Source organism: Manis javanica, chromosome 1, assembly GCF_040802235.1.
Source record: "Manis javanica isolate MJ-LG chromosome 1, MJ_LKY, whole genome shotgun sequence".
NCBI classification, from domain to species: domain Eukaryota; kingdom Metazoa; phylum Chordata; class Mammalia; order Pholidota; family Manidae; genus Manis; species Manis javanica.
This window is the reverse complement of record NC_133156.1, coordinates 9,517,719-9,539,566: the sequence shown is the minus strand read 5'-3', so window position 1 is coordinate 9,539,566 and position 21,848 is coordinate 9,517,719.

The following is a 21,848-nucleotide window of genomic DNA, read 5'->3' as shown; positions in this document are numbered from 1 at the left end:
AAGATGATTCCAGTAAGTTTCCTACTTCCATTGTTTTCTTTATAGAATGTTCTGGACGTTTTAAAGCTCCCCACCATAATACAGATAGAGTTCTAACTATAATAATGTCATTAAGTCCTCATGATTTTATGAGATAGAGATAACTATGAAGAAAATAAGTGCTAATGAAAGAATTAAATGCATGAGGCCTTCCTCATAATAATAGCATTTAAGGTCTTGAACACACTACTTTATACCATAAAGATTATACAGTCTTTGTTGCACAGTCTTTTTCAATCAGCAATATTAACTTGTGGATATGAAATAAAGGACAGAAGCTTCCTGAGTATAGCAATTCATTATTATTATTTGTCTTTTGAGGGACTCTACAAACTCAGAGTTAGCCCTGGTGAAGCATGTTAGAATTGCAGGGCAAATGAAGGGAAAAAAATAAACATCAACTTTGTTTTTTGTACATACGAAGACTTAGGCAAGGTGAATAGGACAGGTCATGCAATTCAGGCCCAGTTTACTGTTTTACCTTTTCAACTAAAAAAGTGAGATGAAGAGGAGGAATAATAATTTCCCTTATTTTTTATGGCAGCTCCAAAGGTCTTCATAAATAAGACACCTGTTCAAAGGTGTGATGCTTTACTTGTATGTAATGCTACAGTGATTAAGCCAATGGAAAAACCCAGGAAGAATAAAATTCCAAGATTTGATACTTCCTGGGGTGAAGGTTGGAAAGGCAGTGAGCTTTTACATTTTAATCCCTTCTGATTTTGCCAGTCACTGAAAATCCTTTCCTAGTAATGAGAAACACATCAGGAAAAAGATGTGATGTTTAATCTGCTTGCTGATACTGGTACCAGACTGTCCCGCCCTTACAGAACCGTGCTTTGGGGCACAGAGTGTCTGTCAGGGCCCTCACTCTCTTCGGAGTGAAGTTCAGTGGGACAGGAAGCTTATATTGGGTCAGATACCTATTTTATTGACTCAGGTCCATTATTTGGAGAAGCCTTTTACAATTCAGAACTTAGAAAAATACGTTGCTACCTTCAAACTAATAAGAAATTTTCTTTCCTTTCTCTCTACCTACCTCCCACCCTTCATTATTCCAGCACTTCCTTTCCATCCCCCCTGGCCCCTCCCTGCTCATCCGTCCATCCCTCCCTCCACCCATCCGTCTGGAGTAATGGGATCTATGTAACGGTGTGAGTTACTTTTTTGCTTAGTTCAGCTGGTAGAAAGCTTAGAGTTAAGTTTTATGCTCAACTTTTATAATAAAAGTAATAATTACAGTAGCTCACATTTATTGAGCACCTACTGGACCTCTTTCAAGGTACTCAACATTACATTATCCTTTAGATTATCCTTTCATTTAGTCCTTAGACCTGCACAGTGGCTACCAATACAATCCTTATTTAACAGATGAGAAAGCTGAGGTTTCCTGAGGCACTCGGCTTGTGGAGGTGCTGCTGGATAGGCGCTGGAGCCCGTGTTCAAATCCCAGCAGCCTGTCCAGGTCCTGTGCCTGAAGCGTCCCATGGTGCCGTCCCCAGGTACCTGGTCTGGCCAAGGTCTTCCGTTACAGTGGCTCCATTTCATAGTCTGGTTTTTTCTTCTCATTTAATAGGTCAGTTGTAAATGGCATTTGTTGTGAAGTGCTTCAAATGTGCTTTGGAATCAGATGTGACATAAGTAAAGAGAAATACAACCACTACAGTTAGTACATAAATTCAGTGCTTATGTCATCTGACTGGTATCTTTCAAGAACGGTCTCTTCTCCTCGGTATGAATTTCTACAAAGAGCTCCTTCTTTCTACTTCTGTATAATCATTTAGTTTATTTTTAAAAATCATTTTGAATAATATAATATTTTGATGATGAAATGTAAATGTTTTAATAGATACTTATATAAACACTGCAAGATAAAATAGATTTTAACATATATACTACACATATATATGTTAACATGTATAATACATATATATAAACACACATATGTTTCAGATTTCTCATTAAAATAATATTTAAAGATACATTTAAAGCCACATTCTTCCTCTTCTTTCTCCTTTCTGTTACCTCTTGAAGTAGAAATTACCATCCTGAAATCCTGTTAACATTCTGGTAATTTTTATACTTTATATTATAAATAGGGTATTTTATATTGTTTCTATGTATTTTTGTGTTTGTGCTTTTCCCATGTAAGTATATATCCACACACAATATCTGCTATCTTTATGTTTCAAAATGTACATAAATGATGCCATAGTATTTTGCAACCCATTTTTTCACTCAGCATGTTTTGAAGTATACCTATGTAAGTATAATTCATTTATTTAAACTTCTATATATTTATAACATTAGTAAACAACATTGTCTTTATCCAGTTCCCCTCTGATGGACAGATTGTTTTGCTTTCTCTAACAACACTGTAGCAAACATTCTTGTGCACTTCTGACAGGATGCCTGAGTGACAGAACTTAGGGTAGGTAACTGGGGGGAAATTACATCTTGTGCTGTGTGGTCGTCTCTAACTTTTGACCTGGCCAAATTGCTTTCTAAGAAATTGAACCAGTTTATTTATACCCTAGCAAGCAACATGGAAGAATTCCATGTTCTCATGTTGGAGGGTCCGTGTCCATCCACTCTCATGTTCTCCTTAACGCTTAATGTTATCAGACTTACTACTTTTTGACAATCAGGCGGATGTAAGATGTTTCCTCTTTATTTTAATGTGCATTTTCCCTTTTACTAGAGAGAGCATGAAACGTTAAGAACAATGCTTATCAGACTTTTGGGATTCCTCCTCTCTGACTTGCTCATTTATATCATTTACTCATTGCTGAGTTAACTTCGTATTGATTAGTCATATGCCTCATATATTCTGGATAAAAATTTTTTGTTGATTACATGGTTTAGATTGTAAATATTTCCTCTTTCGTCTGGATTGACTATTCACTTTGTTTATAGTATCTTTTGTCATACAGATGTTTTAATTTCAATACCATCAAATTTATTAATCATTTCTTTTATGGCTTATGATATTTTGGATTTGTTAAATAAATTCTTCTGTCCAGCAATATGACAAAAATAATCTATGCATTTGTACACTTTCACTTTTCACATTTTGAACTTTAATCCATTTTCAAGTTATTTCTGGAACTTAAATCCTTGCTGGAAGAACAAATAAGAGAAGTACTTGGGAATGAAGAGTTAAAGACAAGTGGAATGGTTGGCGATAGAGAGTTTTAAGCTTCCAATGTAAACTGGATCTATGCATTTTGTTCTCCATGTTGATTATTCTATTTTTAATATTTTCCACCTTTTACATCTCTGTATGATGCATTATTATGCATTATTGGTAATTTCTTCAGACTTTTTAACTTAATAATATTTCATTAACCTGTGCATAATATGCAGTTGGACCTAATGAATTTTGTATTTTAATAACTGTATAACTATATTTTTTACTTCTGGAAGTTCCGTAGGTTCCTCTAAGTATTGCCTATTCTTTTATTATAGTTATAAGACATTCTTTGATACTCATATTATAGCCTCTATAAAATTGCTTTATTATCTGTTGTTCCTGAGTTTTTAATTTTTCTCTTTGCTGTGTGTGCTGACTCTTGATATGGTTGGATTCTTTCTTCACATGTTTTGTAGTTTCGGGGTATGAGCTCATCTTCATCAGGGCTTTTAGCTATTGGAATCCTGTTGGGATTGGGGTTGAGGGCTAGACACCACTGGTAGGCTGGTTTAGAGCTCAAACACTAGTGTTTTGTAGTCTGGGGATTTATCATCTCAAGGCTTTTGTTTTTGTTTTGCTCCCCGAGCCTGGAGCAAGACAGACAAAAATCCTCCTCTTCACGGGAGGGTCCGAGCCCACCCACCTGCTGAGGATGCTGCCCTCTGAGGCCCTTGGCTCTCTGCAGCAATTTTGGTTTAAACGACCCACTTTGAATTGGGCCAAGGCCTTATTGCTACTGTGTGGGTGTGAAAACCCACACCTAAGGCTCCTGACACTACCCCCGCTTCTGCTGGCCTTTCAGGGGCCCAGAAAGAACTCAGGGGATTTCAGTCATGTCTTTGCACTTGGTACCTTGAGATTTCTTTTCCTCTCTTGCAAGCTCAGCTGTTATACAACAAATTTGTTTTTACTATTTAACCTACCATTTCTAGGTACTTGTGGTAAAAATAGTGTTCAGGTTTTCTGATTCTACCATCCCTCTGGCACAAAGAGTTTGAAGCCTTTTGACAATGTTTTCAGTGTGAGAGCCCTGTAGACTCCTTGACCATTTACAGCTTTAGGACAGGATTCTCAGGAGTTCTGGGATCCCGGCTCTTCTGGAGAAACCACGCCCGTCTGCCCACTGAGGGCCTGTTTCGTCTTGCTTCTCCAATGTCTTTGGATCCCATTTACCCTTTTTGAACTGTAACAACTAAAAATCTAGCCTTCTCTTCTAATACCCTCTTTTCAAGCGGTGAACCCTGTGTATGCCTCTCTCTCCCTTTGTGATCTGCCATTAAGATGTCATTTCCCCTTCATATCTCTTTATTCTCAGATCAGCCTCTAAAATCTCAACCTTTCTTTTAAAGATATCTCTCCTGTCTTCCTTTATTCTGATTTCATTATAAAAAAACACTCTCTATCTGATAATAAGACAGCCTGCTTTTCAAGCCAGTCTAGCAGACTGAATTCCCAGATACAGAGTAGTCTAGGTGTGGGCCGTCCAGAATGCCTGCGTACCTTTTTGGGCCTTCAGTCATTTTGTCAAACTGTTTCTTTATCTCGACTCAAGCCTGTGACATATATTCTTTTTCATAAATGCTCTATTTGGGCAGTCATTCAAAACTATTCCCTGAGCACCTACTGTAGACAAGGTACTTTCCTAGATACTGGGGTACAACAGTGAACAAAACAACTCTTTTTCTTGTCATTATTAAGAAAATGTAGTAATTCTGCTGAGCATAAAGCCACAGTTCATGCTGGCTGTGCCAGTCTGGGATCTTACGGGAGTCGGGGTGACTTCGTAGCTGTAGGACAAGCGCCACCAGGAGCAAAGCCTGGTCCTTTCAGATTCCTCTTTGGAACCTCACTTCACGTAATGGGGCAAAACCAGTTTGGAGCCCGACATCACAGAGAGCTCTGTAAGTCCCAAGGAACTCAGATCCGCAGCTTACACGCCCCTGTGTCCTGGCCTCCCCCCAGCTCGCGGTGTGGCTGGGAACCGGCACAGGCAGCAATTGTTTCTGTGTTCTAATGCTCAAGGGTCTTTGCAGAAAGAAGGGCCTCTTTCTCCCAAAGGAGAATCCGGGCTTCAGCTGCTCTGGCTTGCGGAGGCCTGTGCCAAAGCCCCCAGCACCGGCCTGTGTTCTAAGGCCCCAATCTGTTCGCAGGCTTGTTAATGCCCCACTTGGCCAGTATTTGCTGAATGCCAGCCGGTTATGAAACACCAGGAGCTGGGAAGACCTGCAGAGATTGAAATCCCACATGAGCCACGTTTAAAACAGCCTATGCCCTGAAGCTGCCTGCCTTTGGGGTTGATTTCTCCTCCATATATGATTTTGCTTTCCAAGTGCAAGTCTTGGTTGGTTCTTTATGTTCGTAGTCCACTCAACCCAACATTGGGAGTTTAGGCGGTCCGCACATATAAGTCCTCTTCCTGTCCTGAGCGTGGATCAGTTAGGAGAAAGAGGGAAAAAACTCGGGGTGGCTGGGTGGGTCAGCCCCCCAGGGGCCAGCTGGCAGAGGGCCTGGGGCAGTTCTTCTAGGTGCTGCCTCCTGGGAGAAAATCCACAGATTTTATCCCTCGTTGGGCTCTTGCAGGAAACAAGAAGAATCTGTGCGTGTTGGCAGCAGATGTTTCCCAACGATGATGACTCCCAGCATAGCTCTTAGAATTTGAGTTTTTGCATTTGTTTATCTGTCTCTTCCACTATTTGAAGTGGATGCTGTATAATTCTTGTTTTCTTCAGAGTCCTTGGCGTATTCAAGAGGCGGTGGAAGCAAGGCCTACCTCTGCCAGTGGAATGGGGGGAAATGCGCACGTGCCGTTGGATAGAATCATCCTGAAGCCCGGCTGCTGTAACCAGCAAGCAGTTCACCTGTGGTCTTCTCAGAATATTTTCCTACCCTCTAGGTGAATGAAGTTGAAAATGGATTTTGTAAAGACACATCTATTCACACATTTCTTACCTCTCCCAGAGATGAGTAAATTAAAGCCCTAGAAAATGTACACTTGGGCAAACCTTATAATGAAACTGACTCCTATTTAATTCAAAACACACTCAGCGACTCAAATCAAAATAATTGCCCCTCTTGCTCCATATATATATGCATTTTTTTTTTAGTTTAGTGCATTTAAATAGTGTTGCAATAATAACATCTACTTTGAGATTGGTGGCAGGGATTGTGCAAGGTGCATTGCACATAACTCCCATCAGACCTCCCAGGGTTGTGATTCTCACTAACAGGCAAAGAGGTGGAATCTCTGGAGATTGAAGCATTTGGCCTGTGTTCTCACGGCTAATAAACAGCAGGGTCAGGTTCAAGCCAAGTGCCACCTAACTTCAAAGTGGATGGGAAATATGTGCCTGCATCAAAACTGGGTTTGGACCCTAAGTAGCTTCACCTGAGGCTTCAAAGTAAGCTAATTTCATATGAATTTCAGTTTCAACAAAATATTTGCTCTTGGTCATGTTGAATTTATTATTTCAAACTTATGAGGCAACAGTGACTGCTCACTAATTTTTAAGGCTGACGTCATGATGTGTTGGACCCAGTTTTTGGGTTTTATTATAGAACTGAGACCAGGGGATAAGGACTTGAATTGAAATTTCTCTGGGCAAAATACAGCACAGAGAGAATCATATAACTTTTGAATGATGTCATAGTGAACACTGAAATCCTTCCTGGTTGACACAAGGTCTTTTTGTATATTTTGTTTCTAAGTACTCTCTGTTCTAGTTTAGATTTGTCAAAATCAGAGCCTCATCTCTTGGAAGTCTCTGGAGAAATTTGCACTTTAGGAGAATTTTCAAAAATTTTTCACTTTCCCCCTTTCCAAGTGTTTTCAGCCTCCTCTGGTCTCTGACACACGCGGAGACAGCAGAGATTTACACGTGTTCTTCGGAGCATGTTATTTTATTCCAAAAGTAATTCCTGGCATACCGTCTAGGACCGTTTTCCTAAGTTGTCTAATATACACCATGTTATGTTTATCATTTTAAAACCATAGAATTAAGAAGCAGCCTTAATTTTGCTTGTATTTCATGTTCATTTGAATCAAAGTTTCTTTTATAAATTAAAGTGTCGATTTTTTACTTTTCTGTATATCTTGCTAACTAGAGAACTTATTGAAGTTAAAATTTAAAATGCCACCGGGTAACTTAATGTGTTATAAATTAGCCAAGACAGGCAGCTAAAACTGCTAGATAAAGTTCTATTCATATCAAATGCCACTCTCTACCTAAGCCTGTATCATAAGCAATACAAAATCATGCAAGGTGGCATTGTAGCAAATTATTAGTTATGGGGTAAGTGAAGAAAGTGAATACCTCTGAAAACTGAGCTGATAAGACTTTAAAACTATGGGAAGGTTTCTCTGCCTCACTTAAGAATAACAATAAAAATGATGATTCCAGAAATTTGGTAAGTTTGCAATAACTTGCTTAAAAATGAGGGTTGACTGGCTGTGTTATCATTACTGTTTCCTGAGAGACAGTTTATGGAAGGTGGTTTTATGATACATTCCTGAAAGCTCTCCAGGTTTCAAATATGCAATATAAACCTCCTTATGAAAACTGCAGAACTTAACCATTTTATAAATAGTACCACACCTACTTCAGATTAAATAGGATTTCCACATTGTAGTGTGGTCAGTTAACAATGAAAAGTGGGCACTGAAAAATAGCTGAGGAGTCTGTACATCAGGGATCTCACCCAGTTTACTTAAATTGGAAGTTCTCAGGACCCCAGAGAGTCTTTGTTTATGTGGGTTATATGTGTAAACATTTACCATTTTTACAAATGAAACTGAGAAGAATTTGAACCCCAAGAATTTATGCACGAGCACATTCTGTTAGCTGTCAGAGCGAAGCTCATGCCAGGCAGCCTCTGGAAACCATACTTTCTGGAAGAATGGGAGGGACGAAGGCAGTGATGCTTTCTCATCACAATGAGAAGAGTTTTGACCTCACAGATCCCCTGAAAGGATTTCAAGGACCCGAGGGCTCCCCAGGCCACACTTTGAGAACCTCTAGTTCAAATTATTTAATGTTATTATTTAGCATTTACCAATACCTTGTAGGAACTTATTAAATACCAGGTGACGAATTATTTCAGAGCACAGTTTCTGCCTGTGGCTCTTAGGATCCACAAAATTTTATTTGGTCCCCGCCGTTTCCAGCTGTGAGGTCTTTGGCAAGTCTCTCAAGCACTCTAGAGCCTTGGTTTCCCAAGGGAGACGGGGCTTGTACGCCGCGGTGGGGGCAGAGCAGCCAGCCCTGTGCTGGCGCACGATAGGCATTCAGCAAACGCTTCCTACGATGGACGGAAAGGGGGTGGATACCACTTTCATGCGGCCGGCTTTCCACCCGCTCCCTCCCGAGGAGCCTATGATTACTGCGCTATGGAGAAGAGGACGGCTGCAAGGAAGAAACAGGAGCTGAATCTCACCTCCCCCTCATTCCCCTGCCCGACTGCCTTCCCTAAATACAATGGGTTTATCTTTAAAAGCTTTGATCTAAAACAAGTAATTCCTTACACTTCCAAAGTCTGGCTTATTTGGTTCAGTGGATGTATGCTCACTTTGTTGTTTTTTTAGATGAGTTTTACCACTATTAATTAATAGTGCAGCAGTACAATGTCTCATTTCCCAGGTCTCCACTAGCTCTGTTTCAGCAACATCCTTGCCCAAACTCACCCTTGAACATGGAGTGCTTCCATATAGATTAATGTGGGAATTCAATGAGATAATAAATGGTAAGTATTTAGTAGAGTGTCTGGCAAATATTAAGTGCTCAATAAATGACAACTTTTATTATATCTGAGACCACACTCACTCTCAAACATACTCTTTAAAATTCAGCAAGTTACTTGGAAATGAAATTCTGAAGGCAGTCGTTTCTGAGTCCAGAAAGTAAAATGGATCATGTGCAGAAATCATGCCCCTACCTTCACAAGCCTATTCTTTGGGCAGAACAGGAGTTTTTCCATACTCACAGGATCCCTGTTGGTCCTAAGGAGACACACCACTGCAGGCAGAGAAGAATGGAAAGCATCTTAACATGGTGCAAATCATCTCCAACATAGTATTTGTTGTCATCTCTCAACCCTAAGAATGTTCCTTGTTAACCCTACAGATTAGCAAGCCCTTCCTGATTTTGAAAGGTAACAGAGCCTCATCCCCTGTGCCAGGTGCTTGGAATTTGTTGTTGTTGTTGGGGGATGAAGTTTGACTGTATTTGCAAAGAACCTTGTTTGTAGGCTTGTACTAGCCCCAGGGTGTTTGATAGACAATAGAGCTGCTGCGTCTTCTTGAGCACCTGGTCTGATGCCCGGGATTGGGCGGCTAGGTCCTCGTCCTCATTGGCCTGCACAAGCCGCTGCATGCTCCCATTCGCAGGCCCTCCAGTTGTACTGCCCAGTAGACCTCCTTCACTCAATCCTACTGTCTCTTGAGGGGTGAACTTGAGGGGGACAGTAGTGCAGAAAATAAATCAGCTGGAATTTGATGCAAAATCTCTTGTATAAGTGAAATACAATGCACTCAGTAGGGAAAGTTCCAGAAAGTGGATGATTCCTCCTGGAGAGAATGGGGACAGGTGCAGCTGGCTGCTGTAGCCCCTGTGCCTGCCTGGAGTAAGCTCCCAGTGAGGTCCCACTCATGCTGACCCCTTCTAGGATGCACCCAGTCTTCGGATGTGCTCTGGTTAATGCAGATGCGTAACCTCGAATAACCACCATGTTCACCTCCTCACGTTGTGCCTGCCTGACCTGTTACCACAGACTAGATCCCTGAGCATCCACCGTCGGTTCTGGACGTTTTCAGTGTCTGCCTCAGCGCTGAGCCTTCTGGTGGCCTCAGTATCAGGAGAAGGTCACCTCTTTTTCTCCTCCTTGAAGGAAGTCAGCCCATAGCCCCACTGTTTATTGTGGCAACCTAAAATGATTTTTTTTTTTGGTGAGTGACAAATCATATATTACCACCATATATGATTATTGTTGTCATAAAACTTCACACACAGAAGGTTATTATAAGAAGACACACAGCTGCACAACCAAACTTGCCCATGAGGGAAGACTCCGCCTGCATGGTTCTCAGAACCATGGCCCAGGCTTGTGAGTCCTTCTGTCTGTGCACCAAGCTCTGCGGGCTGCCAGCCTCTTTCACGTCCCTGGCCTTGGCTTCTGTAAAGCAACACCCTCAGCTTGACCTTCCTTCTGCCCAAGTGTCTGGGGTTCCTTGGAACTCTGGTCCTTTCTGAAGGAGCTATGGTAGCATCTGGTGGCTTACAAGGTGGCAACCCGACATGTGCCTGGGTGGCTGTGCCTGTGACTGTGCAGCCCCCCTCAGTGCCTGTGAGGAGCAGGTACCATGGGAAGGACCCCAGGCAGGCAGAGCTCCTGACACAGGGGTGTGAAAGGGCACTGTGAGCCCTGTTTTCAGCTCCCATAACCTAGATCCTTTGAGCAACCTGGATCTTTACTGTTCTCTGATTTTCATTTAGATGATGAATCACATAATTCTCACCTTTTGTTTATAATGCTTTTAGTTATGAATGAAGCAAATGTGATTCCTCGGCTCTTCACCCACTGTTCCTTCCCCAGGCAAGTCTATCGGGTACCCTAATACCACCAGGCGGGGGGAAGCGAACACCAGCGGGCATTTGAAACGGAAGCCCTCATCTACCTGGGCCCATCTGCTGCCCTCTTGTCTGCTTTATTGTTTTGCTATTGCCAGCGCATCTGAATTAAGCTCTGTTAGATGAAGGCTGATATTTTCATGTGGTCTAAAAAGGAATTTCATTTCTCTAGGGTGCCATCCAAATGGTCATTTGCAAATATGTGTTATTTCCCTGAGCCACTCTGTCCCTATCCTGGGCCCCCTGTTATACTTGGGTTAATCACACTGTACATTCATTACCTCTGGATGTGTTTTGGTCTCATGATTTGCAATGAGAGATGGATACCAACTCCTGAGTCTGATAAACCTAAAGAAGCCTGATTGGGGAAAATATCACGGCACAAAGGCAGCCTTGGAAACATGTCCTAATTGTGGAAATCTTAGATCTGTGAAGACAGCTTTCTTTATTTTGATGCAGGTGTTGGTGTCTCTTTAACTTAAAGTCAGCTTTGTCCTAAGTTAGGCTTTATGACCAGAAACTGTAGGGATGCTGTACCCCTTTGTGGCCCATGAGAGGCTGAGCATGTGAAGGACTTGGCGGACAAGCTTCAGCTGTCCGATGGCCTGGCGGGTTTTCCAGTCAGTCATTCTCCGTCAAAATCCTTGTGCGGAAGAGACAAAGGCAGCCCTCAGAGCGCTCTGAGATGGGCCTATTACAGGGGCGATGCTCAGGCCCGAGCAAGGGAATTTGATATCCAATCTGTCTCTCATGAAAATGAAGTGATGTGAAGTGATAGGTCTTAACAAAAGGACGCCGATGGCACCACACTCAGCACCTACTGATGAACAAAGCTGAACTCTAGATTCTACAGATAAGTAAGTAAGCATGAAAGGATGGGTTGTGGCTCTGAAGGGGACACGCTGGCTGAATCTGAGCCACTCCAGTGCACATGCCTGGGGGGAGTAAGAGCATCATTGTGTCAGGAGCATGTGACAGGGCACCCACGTCGGCATCTGTGCTGGGAGGTCACAGCACATGGCAGGACTGCAAGCCGAGGGAAGTCTCTGCCATACTGTGTGCTGCTGAGAGTTCCAATACACGCTGCTCTTGTTTTGTGCTACAATCTTTTTTTATGAGATGCAATTGGCAAGGTCATCTTTCTAAATGTGTGTGTGGTGGGTGCTGGGTTGTAGTTATAAAAATGTAAAATATTTCTGAAGTTGTCCAGCAGAATGATTGAAACAACTTATCTAAATATAGTAGAATTTTGACTCCTCCTGGGAAAAATGGAACACAGGGAAGACAGGAAAGGGAAGAGGGGATGGAGGTGAGTGGTAGGAAAGTGGGGCTCTAGGCTGCCAAGGAGCTGGTCTGGGGGAAGAATGTGGAAGGACTAAGTATGTTGCATATATGCATTATCTGGATTTGCTTAACACTGACCAGTGCATTAAAAAAAAGGGGTGGGATTTGGGAAATGTCTCTTGGTCTACGGGCCCGTGGGGTGGTCCTGCCCTCCCCTCTTCTGGACCTCAGACACTGCCTAACTTCTTACTTGGACAGCCCTCAGTTTGAGTCCTGGCTTTGTAAGGGTTTAACCATGGGCCAGTTTCTAAATCTGATTCCTTATCCAAAGTAAGGATGTTTAGTGCCTGACTTACAGGGTCGTTGTTGGGATAAGATGAGGTAATGCAGGTGGAGTGCTGATCACTGTTCTCAGCATGTAGTCATCCCTCAAGCAACAGCAGCCATGGTGGTGATCACCAGCAGGGTTGGGGTACTCTGTGTAGGAAGGGCGTAGAGACGGGGCACAGTGGGCCGGAGCACAGTGAGTCGGAGGCTGTCCGGGGCACTGGAGGGCAGTGAGAGCCAGCAGGGCCGGGGGGCACGAGGCACTTGTAGATTTCAGAGGAGGCAATGGGTTCACTTCTGCACATGTTGAATTTGGAACATCCAGGTAGATTCTTTATGGGGCACAGACATTGAAAGCTAAGACAGAGAGAGCAAAGTCTTGGAGATGCGGCTGAGGTTATTGTGAATCAAGGCTCCCACTGATGCCAAGGGAGTGTGGTCTGGGAGCCATGGCTCACGTCTGCCCACCTCCTCAAGGTCGCCTGTTCCTCCTCAGCCATAGCTCAGCCCTGCTAACGTGACCTGAAGGCTCTATTCCTAACCCTTGCTTGGCATGACTATGTCCAGATAAAATATTCATGGAGTGTATTAAAGATATTTTAAGCAATGAACTCTGCTGTGTGTAAAATTGGTGACTTCAAATGTGTATGCTGAGCATGAGGATGTTAACCAAACTGTCTGGATTCTATTCTACACCACTGCCATGTGCATCTTTTGTGCCTTACTCACCTGCTGGTGACCCTGGTCTGCTCCTCTGGAAGGTGAAGGCTTTGACTGGACTCCTCAACATCCTTTCAGGACCTACCATTTCATTCTATATTTAGCATTCATTTATTCAAGCATGAGGTCCTTATTTTGATTAATTTATTTGCTCAGGATACCTTTTTTGAGCACCTACTGTGTGCCTGTATGGGCCTAGTCACTTTGATTACAGACACGAGTCAGCCAAATCTGCCTGGTTGGGATTTGAGCCAGGGAGTCGACGCCTGTCACGCCACGTGACTGGGTGGCACTACAAGTGGTAGGGTGGCAGACAATGGGGCTCCCAGCCTGGCCCTTCCCTTTCTCTGTGGTTCATTTGGCTGATCCAGGTGGGCAGAGCAGAACTCCTTCACTCTGTGCACATCGGGTACCATTACCTGTGGCTGTGCTCATCTTGACACCTGAGAGCCACACCTATGACATCTAAGCTCAGCCTCCAAGATGACACAGTCACTTTTGAGGTCACTAAACGAGGTCTTTTCACATTAACTGCTTGTTCATAGACTGAGCTAGTTTAACACAAACAACAATCCATTGATTAGAACCACTTCACTTGCCCGGACACCTGAAGGGCCATGTGCATGTCTCGCTTTGATGGAAATAAGGCACCACATTTACCTGTCCCTATGGTGCAGTGGGACTGTGTTTGTACAGCATCAATACAAAAACGCCAGGAGGAGAGCGGCCCTCAGCTCTTGGATCCCTTTCAGCCAGTAAACAGAGGCCAGATTTGGCTCAAACACTTTAATACAGTACCATTGCAGGGTTGGAACATGATTTCTGCTTATTCTAATTTGTTCATGGTAATATGTAAAAGTAATACAAATACCTCAGATTTTCAGGTTTATGAATAAAAGTGTACAGATATTCCACATGAGAACATGCCCAGTGTTCTTTAATGGGATGGAAGGGGGTCCCTATGCCCACGTATATTAAAGTGTGCACCTGTCTTCAATAAGCCCAAATCAGCATATATAAGTGAACCACATGCCAAATTTGCCTTGTAAATCAATAGTAAAAAGAGCAGACGTGTGTTTCTGGGCAGGGGAAAAAGTGAGGAGGTTCAGTCGAGATCTGTGAACTGAAAACAATCAGTACAGCCAGTGAAATACTCTGATTCTGCATAATTGCAGTACTACTCATATTTTAATATTTCAGAAAAATAGCCACTGCCATTGTTTGAAGTAAAGTTTGCTAATGGTCCAGCACTGCTAGGCACTATGATGTCACATGGAAATGTAGTATTAAAAATGGAAACCTGCTCCTTCTGTCATCACGGAAAACAGGACAGATGCAACCAATCAACACAGCCCAGTCAGATAATCCATTTAAAGCATAGTAAGAAAGCTGATTATATTCAATGGCTGATTCCTCATTACCTGGGGTCCTGTTGTAGGTAACAGGTTCACAGGTAGTATGATACGCTTTCCTGATTACTCAGGGAACAGTCAATTTCTGATGCTGCGTCTGCTCACGTACAGTATGTGCGTGTGTTTACCTATTTATTTAGTTGTGTGAGGCTTGGAGCCAGGGGGGCAGAGCCCTCTGGGAGAATAGATTTATGGGACAATCTGTAATTTTCTGGGACCAGGAGAAGAGGGAGGGAGAAGTGGAAGCAAAGAAAAATCAGCATGAGGGGAGCTATTTCTAGCGGCTGAGAATCCTAAGGGCGACCTGGCCTGCGCTGGAGGTGTCGCTGCTAGAAACCTTTCTGAGAGAATGGAAGGGGAACAAAAGGCATGGTGCGATTCAGTGGGATCCCAACAAGATCCTGTGCGAATCCGCCTCGTTTTATTGGACTTGGTGAATCCAGATCATCTTGCAGCCACTCTTTGATCATCCACTGATTAGTGCCAGAGGTTTTTGAGCCACGAGGGGCAGAGGAAGCTCTGAATTGAGTATACCGATTTCAGTCCTTGGTCCTCAGTCAGGACCGCTGTAAACTTGGATGGGAGGGGCCAGGGCCTGGCCAGACACTGCCTCGCATTGAGCCTCTGCGGAACACAGGCTACCCTGGAGCACATCTTCACACCCACCCCTCCCAAGCTCGGGTTCTTGTCCGTTATTCATGTTATTGGAAGAATTTCTTGGGGGAATCTGCAATGCGTTCTTTCTCAGCCTGTGTTAAGTACTGTTTATAGTCACCGCATACAGTTTATATCTTGATCTTGCTTGGAAAGTAAGCTTAGGTATGGGGAGAGCGTCTGTGACTGGATTCCACAGTTGGAATTCTAAATGATCACTCCTTGTTTTTATTTTCCCATCAGGAGGATATTCTTGGCCCTTCGTGGGCTGAGTCATGTTCCAATAACACACTAATTTGTAAATGGAACCACTCCAGGGCAAACGGGAGTGGAAAATTTTAGGACACTCAATAAAAACTATCTTCGGTTTCAAAGTGGAGGATCTAGTCATTAAATGCATATGGGCAAACGTATCAACACAGGGTAGAAATAGGGCCTTTTCAGCAATTCCAAGTTATTGACACGTTAAATCTCTTTAAGAGAGCATGTCCTTCATCTCAAGTGAGAGGAGGTCTCAAGTGGGCCTAGCACGCAGTGGCTGCTTCTAAGTCTTGGTGGGTGGTGACTGGTGTCAGCCACAGTTAGAACAAGTCACTGAGACTGGGATAAAGAGAGGCTCAGTGAGCCCGCAGCCTGGGAAGCCAGCAAGCCTCCCCTGGGGGATGGTGTGCTGGTCAAAGCTTGCATACCTGGGTGGGACCTGGGCTAGAATCCTGGCTCTGTGACCCAGTCAAGGAGATTGACCCTAGGCTGCTTTAGTTCCTCAACTGTGAACTAGGAATAAGAGCAGCAGGGACCCTACAAGTCTGTTATAAGAGTCAAGCCAGCAGCTCTGGTGTCTTCCTAGCTGTTATTTTCAACCTACCTGGAATTCAGAGACTGAGGGGTTGGATCCCAGGCTAAACAGAAATGGTCCAGTGCACTCGCCACCATTTCCATTACTGGCCCACACACTGGGTGGTCTGCTGCATGGGCAGCTAGTGAGACTGACAACAGCGTGAGGTGCACTATGGATTCATCAGTGTCCACGCCTGTACCCTCAGTTACTGCTTGGATATGGGTATAGAGATTGCTCAGGGGACAGGGAGGAGGTGGAACCCTGGATTTAAAGTGACCACAAAGAAAGAGCCCTGTTCGTTGTCAGTCTCTGCAGCCTCAGTCCTAGAAAGAAGAGGAGAAATGAACTAGTGGTTTTGGGGCTGATTGTTAGTGTCTTCAAGTGGGAGTCAGAATAAGCCTTCTCATCCTATTTGTTTCAAGGTTGGTAGTTTTTTCTGGAATTGGAGTGTTTCTAGACTTTTCTCTTAGTTGGTTTTCAGCTGGTCACATGTGAGTGCAATAAAAACAACAAACAAAGTGATGACAGGCCGAAGACAAATTCCCCCAGGCAGGCTTGCTGCCCCACAGGAGGCTGAGCATAGTCCTGATGGCAGCGTGGCTCAAAAAGGGTGGGATGAAAACAGGGTGCAGTTTTGCCAGATGGCATTTTCAGTATTAACCCAAAGGCTGCATTAGCTGGTATAACATGTGGACAGGGCTCTTCCTCGCTCCCTGGACTTGTCAGTTATATCTTCTTATGAAGATGTTAATAGCTGTTAATCAACTTTGGAAATGGATGTTGAGATCTCAAAGTAAGTACTGCCCTGGCTTGATGGAAGTATTTTGGAAACAGACATATGTGCATTCACAGTGGCTAAGAATCCTATGGGGATGGAGGTGGTGGCTTAGTCTGCATAAGGGGAAAACCTGGGAGCACAGAGCCATACCTGTGTGTGGGTGGAGAAACATCTCTTTTGAGGGGGCTAAGACTGCAAATTTAAGAGAGATGAACAGAAAGGAACTGTCTGCCAGCAGCAGGGAGTCCCTGAAGGGAAGCCGTAGAAGGCATGTTTGATAACCAACTTTGCAAAGACAGGAATCCAGAGAATTTTTTAGACCATTAAAGCCCCAACTGTAATTCCACTACTCCTAATATTACTACCATGCTTTAATGATAGATTACTTTTTGCACTTAGGTTGAAAAAGGCTTAATGTAATCTACCTAGAAGAATAATGTCACTGGAAGTTAGCCTGGAATCAGCACAGGCTTCTTGTTGTCTGAAGAAAAGACTCAATTGTACAAAGTTGAGAGAACAATTACAAACGCATGGGTGGATTTCCTGTAAAATTCACACACACACACACACACACACACACACACATCTTATAAATGTGCTCATAGACATTTTAAAATGTAGATTCTTGTGGACTTGTCATTCTCTGGGGACAGAGTCAATGTTTCTGCATGCCGTTGGGACCTTACAGAGGAGGGGAATGGGCCAGTTGAGAATCCAGGGGCCGCAGTCAACTTCATCTGTGTTCTTTGCTATCTGAGGCTGTGCGTGTGGTTTACGTGTGTGTTTTGATGAGACTTTATGGTGAAGGAAAGTGGGAGATTTAAAAGGCAATCCAAGGTAGAATGCTTTCTATTGGCAGTGGCATTATACTCCTGATGTATCTTTGAGTCTGCATAATATGGAAACAGTGAGTAACAGGCAAAAGAATTCTACCAGCGAAGTGGAGAGTATTGGATTTGTAGGAAAGAGACCTCATAAGATTTTCCTATTTGCGTTTAAAGAAAGAATCTGTCCATAAATGCAGAAAAGGTATAGCTCTCCAGATGTTTTTAAACAACTGGTTATATATTAAAAATGTAAGCTACTGTTTTGGTCTTTGAAATGGGAAATAAAATGACTTCTGATTGTTTCTGAAGCCACAGCAGGATGGACATATGTTTCCAATGACCACGGTCTAGCATGCTTTAAGTTCTAACTAAAAACTATTTGTTAGAAATTGAGTCTGAGTTGTCTGAAAGAGGTAAAAAGAATTCCAGTGCTGTGTATCACCGGGCTCCCACATTTCCAGGCTTGGATCTGCATGCCCAAAGCCTCCGGTTTTCTTGCTAAAGTTTCTAGTCTTGCCCCAAAGGCTGCAGAAAGCCCCAGGAGCTCAGAACATGGTGTGGAAAGAGTTGGATAAAGGAAACATTATGGACCACCTAGCACGCGAGGCTGCTTCACATGAAAGGGCATTATATTGTGGGGATGTCGACCACAGCCTCCGGCCTCAGACCCAGTGCCTTGCCTTACATTTAGAATGAAAAAAACAATGAGTGTGATTTAGCTCTGCTCCAACAAATATGGAACCTATAGTATTTATTTGATTTGATTGAGCTTTTGTGCCCAGATATTGTTAGTGAGTGTATAACTCATCTGTGTGGCTCAGAAATGGCTGGAGGACCTGGCCAAGGAATTGTATTCTTAAGAGTCACATTTACTTCCTTATGTTTCAACAAGGTTCTCAGAGTTCCTTCATTTTCACTTTCCTATGTTCTTTTGCTCCTACGCATGAATCCATAGTCAGTAATTGGCATGTTATGTGGGTTTTCCCTAAGGAAACTATTTTTCTTTAAAATTTTTGGCATTTACAACTTTCAAAATGGACCAAAAAAAATCCCTAATGTTCTAGACAAAGCCAAAAATTGTCATTATTTCTTTAATCACTACATAAATCTCTAGTGCATTTTTCAGTACATTTTAATGGCCAGTTAAATAGGTTCTATTTCTTCTCTTTCTTATTTGATAAAAAAGTAAATAAATAACCTAAATTTAAATAGCCGCAATCCCCCAAAATACTAACATATACCAATCATCTTTACTCACAAATAAAGGAGATATATATTACACAGATTTAAGGGAAGAATGAAATAAGTGCTATCTTGGTTCATTAACTACAAAATCCATAAAAGGCCCGGGCAAATTAGAATCAAATTTTAAAGAATTTATTTCATTTTTCCAATTACATAAAAATTCAAAACAGGCCCATCTACTCTGTGGATTCGATTTTCATATGGTTGTGATGCAGCTCGTATTTTGAGTGAAGGCTGAGGAAATCTTGAAGCATTCTGATGAGATTTCCTGACTCGGATACAACCCAGGCTCCCCGCCTCAAGGCATTTCGGCATTTCCACTAAAGACACAGACTGTCTGGGACAAACGACTTCACTGTGAGTATGTGTCTCTGAGCTGTGTGGCTGGGCAGGTGACACGGCCAGTGCCAGGTTCCCTGCAGGTGTCTGCGGGCTTCTGTAAGGGCCCTATTCGAACATGTAAATGTGGATGTGAGGTGTGACGAGGCAGTTGCAGTTACTCTGTTTACACAAAGTTACACCCCCCACATGTGTGTGCATGCACACTCATGAATGTTCCTCCATGCATAATGCACACACATACACACATACGTGTATATGCATGCAGAGACATGGACACGCTTATGCACATGCATGCCCCTCCTCACGCACATACACAGACATAGCCACAGAGGCACACACACACACATCTGCCTTGTTTCTCATGTAATCTGCAACGCTGGTATCTTTTTTGTTATGTTCTTTGAAACATGCCCCAAATGGAGAGTTCTGGTCCTTGTTCATGGTAATAGCTTCTGTACCCCCTCATCCCACTCCTCAAGCAGGGTGGGGAGACTTTAGAGTCCTTTGGAGAGTCCTTTGACTTTTCATGGATAGGTGCTGATGGCACAACTAAGACGTTTGCAACCACAGCAGGTGTGGGAAGGAGGGCCAAGCCCCAGACGTGTATCTGTGTCTGATTTATGACCTCATAGAACTATGTCAGGGGTCTTAGTCTGCTGTGATCCTATTTTCCTTTTCTTTTTCATTAGTTTGTTAAGCCTTGGGCATTTATTAGCTGTACCTCCAAGTTTACGGTTGTTTCTTCCTACGTTCCTACCTTCTCTTCTCTGTGTTTGGCTGATACTATTTCAGCATTGTGTATCCTTCACTAGAAAACTGCTAGCAGTGGGAAGCTTCTTCCTGCTCATTTCTCTCTTTTTTCCTGTCTCGGCCCGCTATAAGCAGCTCAGTGGCCCTCCCTTTGCTCTGCATCTAACTCAGCCTGCCTCAGCCGCGGCTGGACCCCGGGGAGCTCGGGGTTGAAGGAAGGAGGTGGAGGAGGAGGGAGGGGAGGATAGAGCCTGAGGCTGGGGAGGGCAGGAGGGGGAGGGGGCAGGGCGGAGGAGGGGGCGGCAAGGAGCTTGGGCTGGGGGACCCCTCCTGAGCACAGGGTAGTATGGGGAAAGGGTAAGGATGAGTCTGCGTTGGACACAGGAGGCCTCAGTGCGGGGTGACGAGGGTGGTGGGTGCCGAGCCACTTGCAAATGTGGGAGTTTCTGGAAAATGCCCTCTGTAAGGGAGCTGGCCCTGGAGACTGCCAAGGTCAGGGTTAACCAGCAGCCTCTGGTGGGGGGTTGGGACCGTTTATCTCGGAGGAAACTTGGTGGCCAGATGGAGGCTGCTACTTTGAGGCAGGCCAGGGACCCAGCACCGCCCCAGGGCTGCTGCACCAAAGCCGCCTCGGATCACACCAGGCAGAGAGCATGGCTCTGGCGGAGGGAGAAACTGCGCAGTTCCTTATTCCTTGTCACTTCCAGGCCCCGTCCCTTGAATTGCACAGGATGCCTGTGGGCTGCAGGGCCTTTAGGGCGATGACAGGGGTTGCCTCAGGGCGCAGGGCGAACCCGTGACCGCACCAACCTAACGTCAAGCCTGACACCCAAACCTACATGACCTCCAGCTGCCTAACTGTTCTTTAGCCCGGAGCGCTCTTTTCCCATCTTATTTTTTATTTTATCTTTTTAAATTGTCACATCCTCGGAGGCCACCCTGGCCCAGCATGTTCTACCAAATCAGAGCAAGAAAGACAGCGTCTACTGTTGGCGGCAGGCCGCGGGGCCCTGCAGTTGGTATTAAAGGCTGGAATTCAGGGAATGTTTCTGGGAGCCCCTGAAATGGAAGAGGTCTGCTCACACGCCTCATCCAGCTTAGAGGAAAGCTGGCCGAGCTGCGGGCCCCAGACAGCTGCCTGCACACCAGCTTCCTGAAGCCAGTGCGAACGACGTGGGCGAGGCTCGATGTAATCAGCATCTCTGACTCACGCTGACTTTCATTGCATCTATGACACCTAGCCAGGTGCTTGTTATAGGGCAGTTGGGGACTAATTGTTGAGTTTTGGGCCAATATGCATGATTATGAGGAATACGGGCAGCCCGGTGGCAGCTCTCCAGGAAGGGTACCCGACAGCTGCGAGGGTCTGAGCAGATATCGCAGAGTCCTCAAGATGTTAAATTTCATACCGTGGCATTTAAAGGGGCTTGGGATTACAGTCGCCGGTGCCAGCTGTGTGTTTCCCTGGGACAGAGAGCAGCTAAATGAAGTCAGCTGGACTAGGTAAGGAGGCCACGGTAAATTTATCTGCAGTATTGATCATGTCTTGGGCAAGTGGTCACATGGGAGCTCAGTGTCAGGAATGACCCTGAAACTCATGGGGCCGGCCAGAAAGTCAAGGGGTTTTCTGAGAAATAAATTTAAAAGATGTCCCAAGCCAAAATTGGGGTTTTCACATGAAATTGTGTGGATGATTCTGGGACTCAGATGAATGAGGGCTACTATTTAGGCAATGGTGCTTTTTCAGTGAGCAAGGTGCTAGTCATCAGAGTTTCTAGAATCAAATCTGAAGAACTTGTGGAATTCATTGAGGTACGAGG